We start from the raw sequence: 12,370 nt of genomic DNA, 5'->3' as shown, positions 1-12,370 counted from the left end.
TTCTATGAAACACAGCCAATCTTGAAAAGCTAACAGTAAGCTAAGCCAGACAAGAAAATTTAGCCTTTTACAGATCCCGAGGGTCAGATGAAACCAATCCATACGCCCCGTCTCTGATATCCTCAAATGTATTTTAATATTATCCTGCAATCTCCGTATAAGCTTTCCGAGTGGTTTCTTCCTTTCAGGATTTCCAACCAGAATGTTGCAAATATATCTCACCCCACCCCATGCGCGCTACATGCTTCGTCAGCCTCATCGTCCTTAATTTAATCATTCAATAATATCTGGTGACGAGTATAAATTATAGAGCTACTATTTTCCCTTCTATTTTTAATATATTTCTTGAATCCCTATTAGGATCCGGAACAGCACAGATAACAAGAAAGAGAGACTGGCCACGGTATTCGATTCTCGACACAGGCAGCGAGCTTTTTCGCTGTCGCGTCCAGATCCGAGGCCACTCAGTCTCCAATCGAAATCCCTCACTTAGCGAAACTGACCACACGCGTGTGACTTGGAGCCCTGATGAAGTACATTGATAAATTAACCGCTAGTTTAAGTCCCGTATCTTTACTCTTAGCGCTCAAACGAGAGATCAGATCTTATTAAAAACCCAATCTTCACAGCAGAACAAACATGAACACAGACTAAAGCATGCAAGCATACATGCCCATGGTGGGATTCAAACCCATGATCTCAGTTTTAATTTTAGACAGCACGGTATCTGGGACCAGAAAATAACTAAAAATTATTTCGTGTCACTTTACTCCCTTCATATGTCTTCGAAAAATAAGACCTTAAGTTGTTGGGGGTAGACAACAATTATGGAACCTGAACCTTACCCATTCGTCTGTGATTTGGTTTGCACTGTATCTGTCTTCCTATTAGAACGGACACAATTAATACATAAAATAACTAACAAATGAATTCTACTTGGGAAGACGAGAATCACTCAGATCGTAAACAATTTCTCCGCTCCTAATTCCTCATTCCTTCATTCTGTTACTTAACGATATTAACAACACACGCAGTTAAGGGAAAGATTCGCTAAATAAGTAAAGACCCAGTTTAATTTTATGTCATTATTTTCAAACTGCAGAAGTTATGTGGAATCGAACACAGGAATGAATTATAAATTGAGAAGGATGCAGAAGGACGTGATTTACAAAACTGACATTCAATAACTTTCTCAAAGTGAGGCATATATCGCTTATACATGTAAGTACCAGCTTCATGACGGTCACTAGATTGTCATTTTTTGTGTCTTGTATTTCCATTATATTATTATCTTTCCTTCTTTCCCCCTCAAATTTTTCCTTGTCTTTTTCCTTTAATCTCAGTAAAGAAATAAAAACGGAAGATAAACAAGACGAAGAAAACACATGTTTAACGTCGAACGTGATACAATTTGAAGTTATTTTCTACATGATGCAACATTTGGGCTGCCTAGCTAGCTGCAGTACGATGAGGTTAATTTTTTCACTTTTCCATAGCTTTTTGTCATTGTTAATTTTGTACGTACAGTCGTGAGTTTAGACATAGTTGGAAATCTGGCAGATCGGGAAGCTCTGAGGAAGACCCACGCTTCGTAGCATTTTTTAGAATGTGCGGGAAGTGTAATTAAGTCACAGTGCTTCAGTGTTAATAGAAATTTCGAACATCGTATATATTCCATTAATCTGTGCTATGGCCTTTCAGGATGTACTATAAAAATAATGAAACCACACTATATGTAATAGATAAGTATACAATTAGATTAATCAACGGGCATACTCAGAAGATTTGTTGTAATAAAAAAGAAAATAATTATTTGTAAAACAGTATTTCGAAGCTTTGCATTTGCTCAGATTCCGAGTCCTTTTTCAAGCAATTCTAAAATTTAAATTTTAAACTTCAATTTCTTAGACTTACGCAACTTATTAAAACTTTCAATATTTCTGCCTTCTTTCTATCAGTCTAATACCAAGTATGTGTGTGAATGGAGAGTTTTGTGTGGGCATGAGGGGAAATTATGGACTGAGGATGACAGAGAGTCAAGTGCCAAGGAAAGTTAATGAACAAATTAAAGGAGTACAGGATTGGAGAGAATTAGAAATCAGAAGCTTCCATCGGACTGAGTTTGCAGTCTGTGGAAACAGGTTTTCCTCATAACTCTAGTCGAATCTGAATTCCTGTATGTCAAGTTATTTTAATTATGTCAGATTGATCACATAACCCACATTTTTAGATCTAACATACATACAATGCACTAGAATTCTTTAACTTCTGCTGACACTTGTAAGCTTGAACGCATACAGAGCAAGTTCTTAACCACGTGTTACACTCGTTTCTTTCCTCATGTCCGTTATCACTACGCCAATGCCTTAGAAGACCTACATTTTCATACTCTTGGCACTAGGAGGAGTCACCTAGACGCCCTCGTTCTTATTAACGTATATGGGGGATATAAATTCTGTCCCTCCTTACTCGAGACTGTTGGTGTGCGTGTTCCATTTCGTAATTTTAGAGATTTCTCTCTTTTCGCTGTTGTCCCTGAATGCAAAAGTTGTCCATCTGCTAGATGCGAATCAGCTGCGAATACTCTTTGCAATGATTTTGACATCTTAAGTAACCATTTGCTTACTCTTAGGCATATCCTAGGAACTTTATTATTATTATTATATTTGTATTGTATTCACTTTATTTTCCTTGTTCTGTATCTGTAATTGGCCATCTGACTGTTGATGCAGCCCTCTAATAATAAAGTATTGAATTGAATTGTTGTTGCTACTGTCTCTCTCTTTTTTCGTAATTCAGTTTACCTGTTGAAGCTACAGTTCTAAATATGCTTTAACAATTATTTATTACATCGTAAGAATAGGAGAGACCTGTCTGCTAAACGTAACGTCTTTCCTCATTATTGCACCGTTTCTATCGCTTAACATGTGTGATCACAGGATTTTTAAAGTGTTTTTTTTTGTTGATAATGAATGACTAAAGCTGCTCCTTAAAAGGTACAAGTAAACAATTACTTAGAATCACTATAAACGCAATAAATTATAACGTTGATGCCATGAGAGCAACAGCTGATTCTTATCCTGGGACAGACCATGGAAACAGCTCAACGTTAAATGCATGTACGATGTGGACCAAACCACATTCCACTGCCCTGACAACTTTGTCATATAACATTGTATGATAGGTAACGAAAGATGATACTGATTGATAACAACATAGTAGGCTACAACCAACTCCACTGCGCAAAGTCCTTCTTGAGAAGTCAACAGTACGCTCAGCTAATCAAAAAATTCAACGCCTTTTATGCAGAAGGTTTATTAACACGTTCACAACAGCCTGCTATGGGTGTCATCCTGATCCAGATGAATCCAAACCACATCTACGAATTCCACTTCCATAATATAAATTTTCATATTATTCATCCGAGTTGTATCTTCCCTTCGGGCTTCCCAACAAAAATTTTGTACACACTTCTCACAGCAGTCATGCGTGCAACATGTCCCGCCCATCTCACTCTGGTCACCCTAATAATATTTGGTGAAGAGCACTCAACAAAAAATTGATATGAGTTCTGGATTTTGAAAAGTTAGGGGTCTTAGACCAAGACCATTGAAAACAGAATCAAGAGAAATTTCAAAAGTTTCAAGAAAATTTCTATACCATCGAAGCAGCTAATCAGTTACTCTCTTACACAAATGCTAAATTGGAAATAATTGACTTCAGGCTAGAAAAGAAGCCACACTACATAAGGCCCACGTATTGTCCATGTGTAATTTTTATTTTGAGTTAACATACTTTTTACTGTAATAGCACTTGTGAATATTCTTTTCTGAACGTAGCTAATTTTATTTCTTTCCTTTTTTTAAAAAACGCATTCAAATTCCATGTTTACACACAGAAAGGTTTCTAAATGTCAGACACTTGTCATATTTAAGCTCCTTTGTATGGTTTGGGGTCACGTGATGTATGCGTGGCTTATAGAATTCTTTCAGACTGAAGGTCTTCAGAATATACTGCACAAAGTGAGTGACCATATGGCAGCTATGAATAAAACTATTTCCACTTTTTATAAAGCCTCCACCTACATCTGCATATTAACCAAGCCATCTTTTGAGAGATTTCTGCTTCCCCTCAACTTTTTATTATCACTGAAATATTTTAGGAGTCACTCCCTCTCAGTAAACCTAGCGCCGTTCCGGCAACATGTGTGGCGGAGGGTTGTCCCAAATCTGGCCTCTCGCTCAACTTCTCGTCTGTTTATAAATATCGCCATGAAAGTAACGCGAAATATTTCATTACGAAAATCAGATTTAACAGCACATAAATTTTGGATTTCGCAGATTAAACTGAATTAGCAAAGACAGATATAACTTGAGTTGTGGGATGAAGAAGGAGTGACTCATTGGCAGAAAACATGTCTTGAATCCGGGTGGTAATTGTGCTCAATTTTGTTCAACAAACTCCTGTGTTCTTAGTTCGCTAAATACTGAAACATTACCTTAAACAGCGGGTATTTTTCTGTTTTTTTTAAACAGCACCGACCGATAATCCCTAGTTCCCAGATTAATTTTACGATGCTAAAAAGGCTTAAACGCTTTAGAATTATACTCGGGCGATCCTGGATTCAAAATCAGGGCCGACAACCGGATAATGTTACTGATTAAATTTGTGGTTCGATTCTTTACACGCCATTCAAGACTCATCTCTCCTGATCGCCCACTCATTTGACTTAACATGAAAGGCCTTCATCAATGTAGCTAATGAAGCATCTTTACATTATCCGAGACCCATTTAAAATGCGGGACGCGTTGTCTTCTCGGCTCCTAAATACGTTTGTGGAGTGATGACACAAGGTAGATAAACAAGCAGAACTATGTAGCCTACTTGAATCACATCAGTTGTGTACTCTAAAGGTAAAGAAAAATTTACCTATGTACCAAGCATTACGCAGTGAAAAGGTTTTAAGAGACGCGGAGGTAAAAATCCATGAAATCGCCCGCTTAACTGCCGAGAAACTAAGAGGCTGAGTGGACGAGTACAATTGTAAGATCTCGACGAGGGCCAAATCGAAGTCTCTCATGGGCTAAACTCTGGAAGACCGAGGGAAGACGAGGCTGTAGAACAAGTGAGAACGTGTATCTACGAGTATTACATATTTCTTCAGTGATAAAAGTTGTGAGTAAAATAATGGCGTTAAAAGATAAAGTACTTGTCTAGTTGTGGGTTCTTTAAAGTTCAGTTCTATTTGGACTTCTAGATGCGGTTTCCTTACCATACTTAAGATAGGTAATCCATAAAGTGTCCCGCGCCGTAGCCGCGCGGTCTGAGGCATCATGCTTCGGACCGGCGATACGGAATGCGCGCTGGTTCGAGTCTCGGGGGAGAAGAAATTTTCTCATGAGCTTTCGACCGGTGTATGGGACCGGTGCCAACCCAGCATCGTGAGGAAATTGGGGAGCTACAATGAGTAGCGTAATCCGGTCAGGAAAGCTAGCAATGGCTGGGGGTTCGTCGTGCTGACCACACGTCACCCTGTATCTGGTTGGATGATCGTTCACCTCTGCTTAGGCATGTGAACGTGAGGCCAGCAGTTAAGCTAGTCGGCTTTGACTCTCTGGAGCTGTTACGCCACGGATTTAATTTTAATTTAATTAATCCATAAAGTGACTTGCCAGCCACTTTGTCTGTGGCCCGAATTCGCTCAAAATTTCCTGTTTTCATAAGAGAGTTTCTTTTCCCACGACTTTAACTCTTCCTCACGCCCACACATCTGCGTAATTTGCGGCTGTCTGGTACGCATTCTTGTTCCTTATATATGGAAGGGTTACTTTTTTACTTGAATTTTTATTTTTGTATATTCCATGGGCTACATTTTAACATCTTATTTCTACGTCTGTCTGGTTTATTAACGACCCATCTTCTTACGTCGATTCATATTTCATTTTCTAAGGAAGAGAAATGACAATAAAAATAATTCTTCCTTGATTCTAGCGCATACCTTCTTACCCTTCCAGATGAGGCAGACATATTTGAAAAGGAAATGCGTTACAGGGGTTCCTTCTGGGCTTTCTGTGTAATATGTTTGACGGTAAAAACTACACAACTACCAACATAAGGAACAAACAATTTCCACTAGGACGGAATTAATTATATGTTAAGATGTGGCAATATAAGAGTTTTACCATAAATTGCTTTGAGGTATTTTCTGTGTTGTGAAAAAACAGGGCTTGATTTTAATACAATAAAAAGCGGTATTTCTCTAATTTGTAGTCCTTCGTGTTCTTGACACGTACAACGGATGCCTAAAGGAATGTCGGAAAGTCTATCAGTCTTTTTTGCTCTCAAATTTCATCTCCGTAAATAGTCTACTAATAGGATTTTAATTAAATGTGGTACTGGTCTGAGCTTAGAATCCTTGAGAAAATCTGATTTATAGGTCGCGTTGCAGTCATTAGTACTGCTCTTTCGTATTCGAGGGGCCTCGTGTTCGATCCCTGGTGTGGTAGTCCAATATCCTGAGGTCTATTGTGATTACCTCGTCCATTCAGACAAATGCAGAAACTGTAACTTGAAAATATGCTTCCGAATTTATCAAACACAACCTTATGAAACTGATAAAGCATATATGAAATGAGGTAATGGAAGAATAAAATGTCAACAAAATTCGTACTGGAACTAAGTGTCTCAGCAGTAGTTTCTGGGTTGTATTCTGAGGTATTAAGACCGAGTATCTGCCGGGCCAACTTCTAATCCTAGTTGATTCATGACCTTTCTCAGACTCTTCAGAATAACATCGAAATAACACAGTGAAGTGTAGACGTGTTTCTTTCACGTTTTCCACTGTATCATTCATAATCACGCTCACATCTCATTTAGCGATAAAAACACGAATCAATTACTCTTAAGTCTTACAGAAAACTCGGTGATTGTGTGTTGTGTAATCTTAATTTTCTGTCCCCAAGTACCTCAGTATGATTTTCTTTAACCTGTTGTTTGTGAGCACGCACTATACTGTTTGTCTGAACGCAGAATTAACTCGACCATCAAACAGAAGTACCCATCTGCTCAGGCTAACTAACAGCCGGTTGTAATACGCGGTATATGAACGTCGACTGAAATTCAGTTTTTCCTTTGTTTTCTAACTTTATAGCACTTCGTTTCATTCTAGTATTTTTAGTAATTCATAATTTATATAGAATTTAGTATATATATATCAGGTCACTGGTAACACAACCATAGAATCAAATATAATGCAGGCTACTTTAACAGTGGAAACATTTCTAGTAAAGAACAATCATTTTAGGACAACATTCAGCATGACGTCACTGTTTCAAAGTCGAGTCAATTCTCCGCTGTGACAGACAATACGAGGGGCAACGTTGCAGACAATTATTGCGATGGTCTGCAACCTTTCACCTCATTACTTTTCCAACACTTTCAACTTAGAACAGCAATTAAAAATGTATATGAAAAATATTTCTAAGCTTTCAAAACACTACATTTTGCTGTGTAGCATCAGAACTGGAAACTTTTATGCCTCTGTGGACGCAAGCAAACGACAACTCGAAGTGGCATGTACGTAATACAGATATACACGACTGAAAAGCGCTTATATTTAAAGCCGAAGTAAAAGGCAAATTCACGATTTTAAGAAAAGTTGATAATAGTACTCAGGTTAGTCGGGTAGGCATATTATTAGACCCACCATTCGTACGCCTACTCCTTCGGAAAAACGGATCGCACAGAGAGGCTCTTGGGGTAAAGGGACAGACGCGTGAAGCTGGCCATTCCCCTCTATGTGGTAAAGAGATTAAGAATGTGTGGAGATATGCCTCCATTCTCCATTAAATTTTTACGACGCTGTGCTTAATCAAGAACCAAGGACAATATTACTTCTGCTACGTGTTATAAAACTGAAAAAAAAAATCTTCACGCGTTCAAAAGCTGAACAAGCCAGTCACAGCATAAATATCCATAAATTATAAAACAAAAAATATCTTTAATACACTCACAAAAGACGGCTTCACAGTTCATAACACTGAGGAGTTCTTCAGTTTGAATTACCTGAAAGAAATAACAACAGACATTTACCACACAGTGAAACGGCAAATAGTAATGTACAGTAAGGCTTAAGTTTAGACGGAGGTAAAGGTTGATTTGCTTCTGTACATAAACAGATATCAATCACGTGAAGCTGGTAACACTGCATGAGATTACGAGATAATATTAAAAGAAAAAGTGTCCTATTTTATGTGCTAAACGACTCTCCAGAAATATTCTCCATGGAGTGGGCGACATATATAAAAACAGGATGAAAGTACCTATGTATGTGTGTGTGTGTGTGTGTGTGAGCGTGCGATGGTAAATTTCCAATGCATTCGAAGTCCCACACAACCCATCAAAATCTCTTGTGCCGTTATTCTCTCAAGCGCTTGGTATAAAAATACAGAGCAACAGCAATGTATGTTGTGCATTAACCGACTAAGAACCAGTTTCTGGTTTGAGTATGTAAAACTTTCGAAAAACCATTTTACTGGAGTTTAGTAAGTTTGAGCGATGAAGGTATTGAAGGAAAAAGGAAATAAACGAATAAAGGAAATAAGGAACGAAGAAAGAAATAATAAGCACTAAATAAAGACTGATGTTTTAATGTAAGAGTATGTAACGGTTGTGGGACTGCATAACATAAACAATTTAAGCAGTTAAGCATTCACCCTACACACACATAAAGCCACGGATTTTTTTTTCTAGGACGAACCTTTTTTGACAAAATCTATTAATATGACTTGCATGTAAAGGAATAAATATTAACATAAAATTGTTCCGAAATGTTACGGAGTAGCTCGATCCTAATACAAAGTTTAATTAAAATTCATTCAGTAGGTTCAGAGACGAAACGTAGACGCAATTACATAGACAGACAGTCACTCGCTTGAGCCCCGTGCAGACCTTTTAGAACTACAACAATCAGGCCAGCGACGTTTCCCTTCTGGTTAATCTTACATGGGTACAACGAATTTTACGTAGGGTCTATGTGTAGGTTAAAATTAAAGGTAAGTGTTATAAATGTACGATTAACCCAGCATGTCCACCAACACAGGTCATAAAAACACTGTATTTTGACAAACTGCTTATAATTTCAAAAGTAAGAATATTTATAAAACAAAAACAAAAGAAAAACAGCAAATAATGATCTTAAAACTTTTATTCGTTTCTTTTCATCTAATAAAACCATTCCTCCCAGGCGTTGTTGAGGAAACGACTGTCATAATTTTAATTCAGCTTTTAAGATTATAACTAGTCTAAGTAACGTTCTGTAGATTTTATTTCTGGAACGACATGAAGCTGGAGTAAGCGAACATCTGCTCTCTCACTGAACAATTTCAAGTTTCAGATTCATATATAACGTTTTAAAGGTTACAGACTGGTCGACGAGACCACCTGTTATGCACAGCGTCTGGAACTGTGTAGTTAAGGAGATTCTTGACATGAACCCTTCATGCACTGCGAAAGTCCAGTCCCCTCTCCTTCGTATCACACATGTTCCCTGTATTCTCATACGCAAGTCTCATGTATTCCAACATTTCCCATATGTTCCCGCCAGTCGTCGTCGCTTCCCGAATAGAAGCATTCTCTCACATATTCCAAAATAAAATATGATAAATCTCCACGAACAGCACAACATATGTCTGCCAACAAGAAATATTCGGCGCAAAAATGGTATAAGACGCATTTAATTCTGGTATTAAGTTAACATTGACATGCACTTGGGGAAATGCGTACTTTCTACCTATTTTTGACCAATAGCAAAAATTTCTGCTGCTCATTTCCAGAGTCAAGTAATGCATTTGTACGTAATTAGTTCTAGATAACACGTGATACTTTTTTCTGTGACTTTTCTACATGCACTTACTCGGACAAACCTTTGATCGCTATGGCAAACTAGTTTATTATCGTAGAATACATATAATGTGCATGTGTTACTTTAAGGATTTTATAATAAAAGTGTAATTTAGATACGGTAGTAAAATAATTTTTAAGTGTACAAAACGTTTATGTTTAATAATATTAAGGTATGAATAAGTCATTTTCGGATAACATTTTAACATTGTATTAAAACATAGACAAGTTAGTTGCATAAATGTGTGGAAATAACAGATCCGAAATAAACTATCAAAAACACTTCCGTAATTACTACAGGACTAAAAACGTACACATAAAAATATTTAGGGCTCATTTATACCACAAAAAACATCAAAAACTTAACAAAACGAAGAACAAGAAGCAATTAATTGATTAGTCTTATGCCGAATAGACATTTCTTAACTTCACCAAAACAGAAATACGTAAAAGTTAACCGGTTCTCGAATAATTTGGTGTGGGCATGCTAAACGAATTAACTGCTAAGTAAACTAACGCAAGACTGCAGAATCCTCGTTGAGTAGCCGATTATACGCTCAGCTAGCCAAGAAATTCCCTTTCTAATATGGAACCTGGAGGCTTATTACAGAGTTCGTAAGAACCTGCCACCTGTCACTATCCTAAACCATATAAATTAAGTTTATACCTTCCAACCATAATCTGAAATCCATATTAAAACTGTCCTATCTACTCCCAGGTCTTCCGGGTGGAATATTCCCTTTAGGCACTCCAGTCAATATTTTTTACCATTCATCATCTCCCTCACTCGCCAAACGCCTTCAAACTGTCTTCCTGCCCTGACAAAAGTTAGTCTGAATACGATATGTGACCTAATCCTCAAGGAAACATATTCTCAGCAGTCTTCCAGTGAAAATATCTAGCCAGAAACTATAAATTACTACAATAGACTACAAGTTATAGACATACCCTTACACCACGGCGTGGTTTGTGACGTCTGTCCACGGTAACGTTACGTAAGGTGCACTGATGAAGAATGGAAAACGTGTCTCGAAAAAGAACAACAACCGATGAAGCTACATTGTTTCTCAGTAATACCTTTATAGAAGGTATGTGGATTCTCATAAGAACTCGGCATAAATATGATATGGGATATGAATTCTCAATTTGTCTCGATGCTCATTAATTTAAAACGTAAATCTGCTGCTTATAAGGCTAATAATGACATAGATACATACCATATTGCAAAGAGTAATTGTTGACAAACCTATAATAGTAGGCCTACACATATCACATTTTATAGCAACACATTTTAACTTCCGGAAAACGAATTTAAAAAAAAAGATTGCATCTGTGAACAGAAGTGGAGCTTATATTTTATAATATGCGCAATCTCTCGTATGAAAATCTTTTTTTTTAGAATTATGATAAAATAAGACTAGGCCTTAATGTAAAGTGAAAATTACATTGGACAGATAATGTCAAAATCAAATTAACATAATGCTCAATACCAAATTTAATTTAAATCTGAAAAATAGTTTGGTAGATGAATGCATATGTTGTTCTAGCATTTGTTCTATATATTTGTTTACTGAGGAAATATGGGAAACAACAATAGAAGGAAAGTAATGATAGTTACACGTAAATCGAATTTTCAGTCTAGTTTGTCAAGAAATATGCTAACACTGGCAGAGCCTAATACAATTTTACAGCAAATACCGTTCATAAAATTAGATGTATTACATAACACTTAACATTTTTGCCTGGTATCAAGATGAATCCTCTGAAAAAGCCTCTAAGCAAATATTTTACACAAAACTAAATTTTAATCTAGCACCAAGTTTTCTGATTTGGATGTCTGACATTTTGTTCTGTTAGCATTATTAAATAACATTGTAAAAACGACATTACTTGCAAAAAGTGATATAAATATATAATTAGAAAACGATTATTTCCAGCTTTGAACTGAAGTCTTAACCTATAATCAGCAGACAGAAATATTTACAGAGGCAATCGAAAGGTAACAGGTGTTATTTTTTTTAACAGCCGTTAGTTCCCAAGTATCTACAAATGCATGTACGTGAGAAAAGTTAATTTTGCTCTTGCCAGAGGCAAGACATTTACCTTGTGATGTACTAATGTAAATAGAAGCGTCATAAGTCATTGTTTCATTCAGAAATACCGCCAGAATGCACAGTATTAACTTCGAGTCTAGCCATAAGCGCATCAACAAACGAAACACAAAAAACGAAGAAGCGAATAAAAAGGGTTAAAAGGAAGTTGAAAAGGAAAATAGGGAGGGAAAGATATTTTTCTCTCTTTTTACTTTTTGTTCACTTATGTCTATCTCAAATATTTCTGTGAAGGCTTTCGAGTTTTACAAATAAAAGAAGCATGGATTCCATTTTAGTAAATGGAAAAATGTGTTCAAAATATATGCAGACGTATAGATGGCTGTCGGGTCCCAGGACGTGGGGAACTTAGGAAGACT

General features: G+C 36.9%; 1 long non-coding RNA gene across 4 annotated transcripts in view; it reads right to left on the bottom strand.

Annotated features, from left to right (window-relative positions):
* LOC110826498 (uncharacterized) overlaps positions 1 to 12,370 on the bottom strand; it is a 424,262-nt gene that overhangs the window by 178,860 nt on the left and 233,032 nt on the right. For 3 of the 4 annotated variants that reach the window (XR_015535742.1, XR_015535741.1, XR_015535743.1), the window contains one exon: positions 8,013 to 8,064. The exons of the other annotated variant lie outside the window; for it this stretch is intronic. This is a non-coding gene — a long non-coding RNA (uncharacterized LOC110826498). The remainder of the gene's footprint in view (positions 1 to 8,012; positions 8,065 to 12,370) is intronic. 4 annotated transcript variants of the gene reach the window in all.

The sequence above is a fragment of the Zootermopsis nevadensis genome, unplaced genomic scaffold (assembly GCF_977971745.1).
Source record: "Zootermopsis nevadensis isolate Lab colony 2312 unplaced genomic scaffold, Znev_1.0 Znev_ptg000018l, whole genome shotgun sequence".
NCBI classification, from domain to species: Eukaryota; Metazoa; Arthropoda; class Insecta; order Blattodea; family Termopsidae; genus Zootermopsis; species Zootermopsis nevadensis.
The sequence above is the reverse complement of the archived record's forward strand: the minus strand, read 5'-3'. Positions and strand labels throughout refer to the sequence as shown.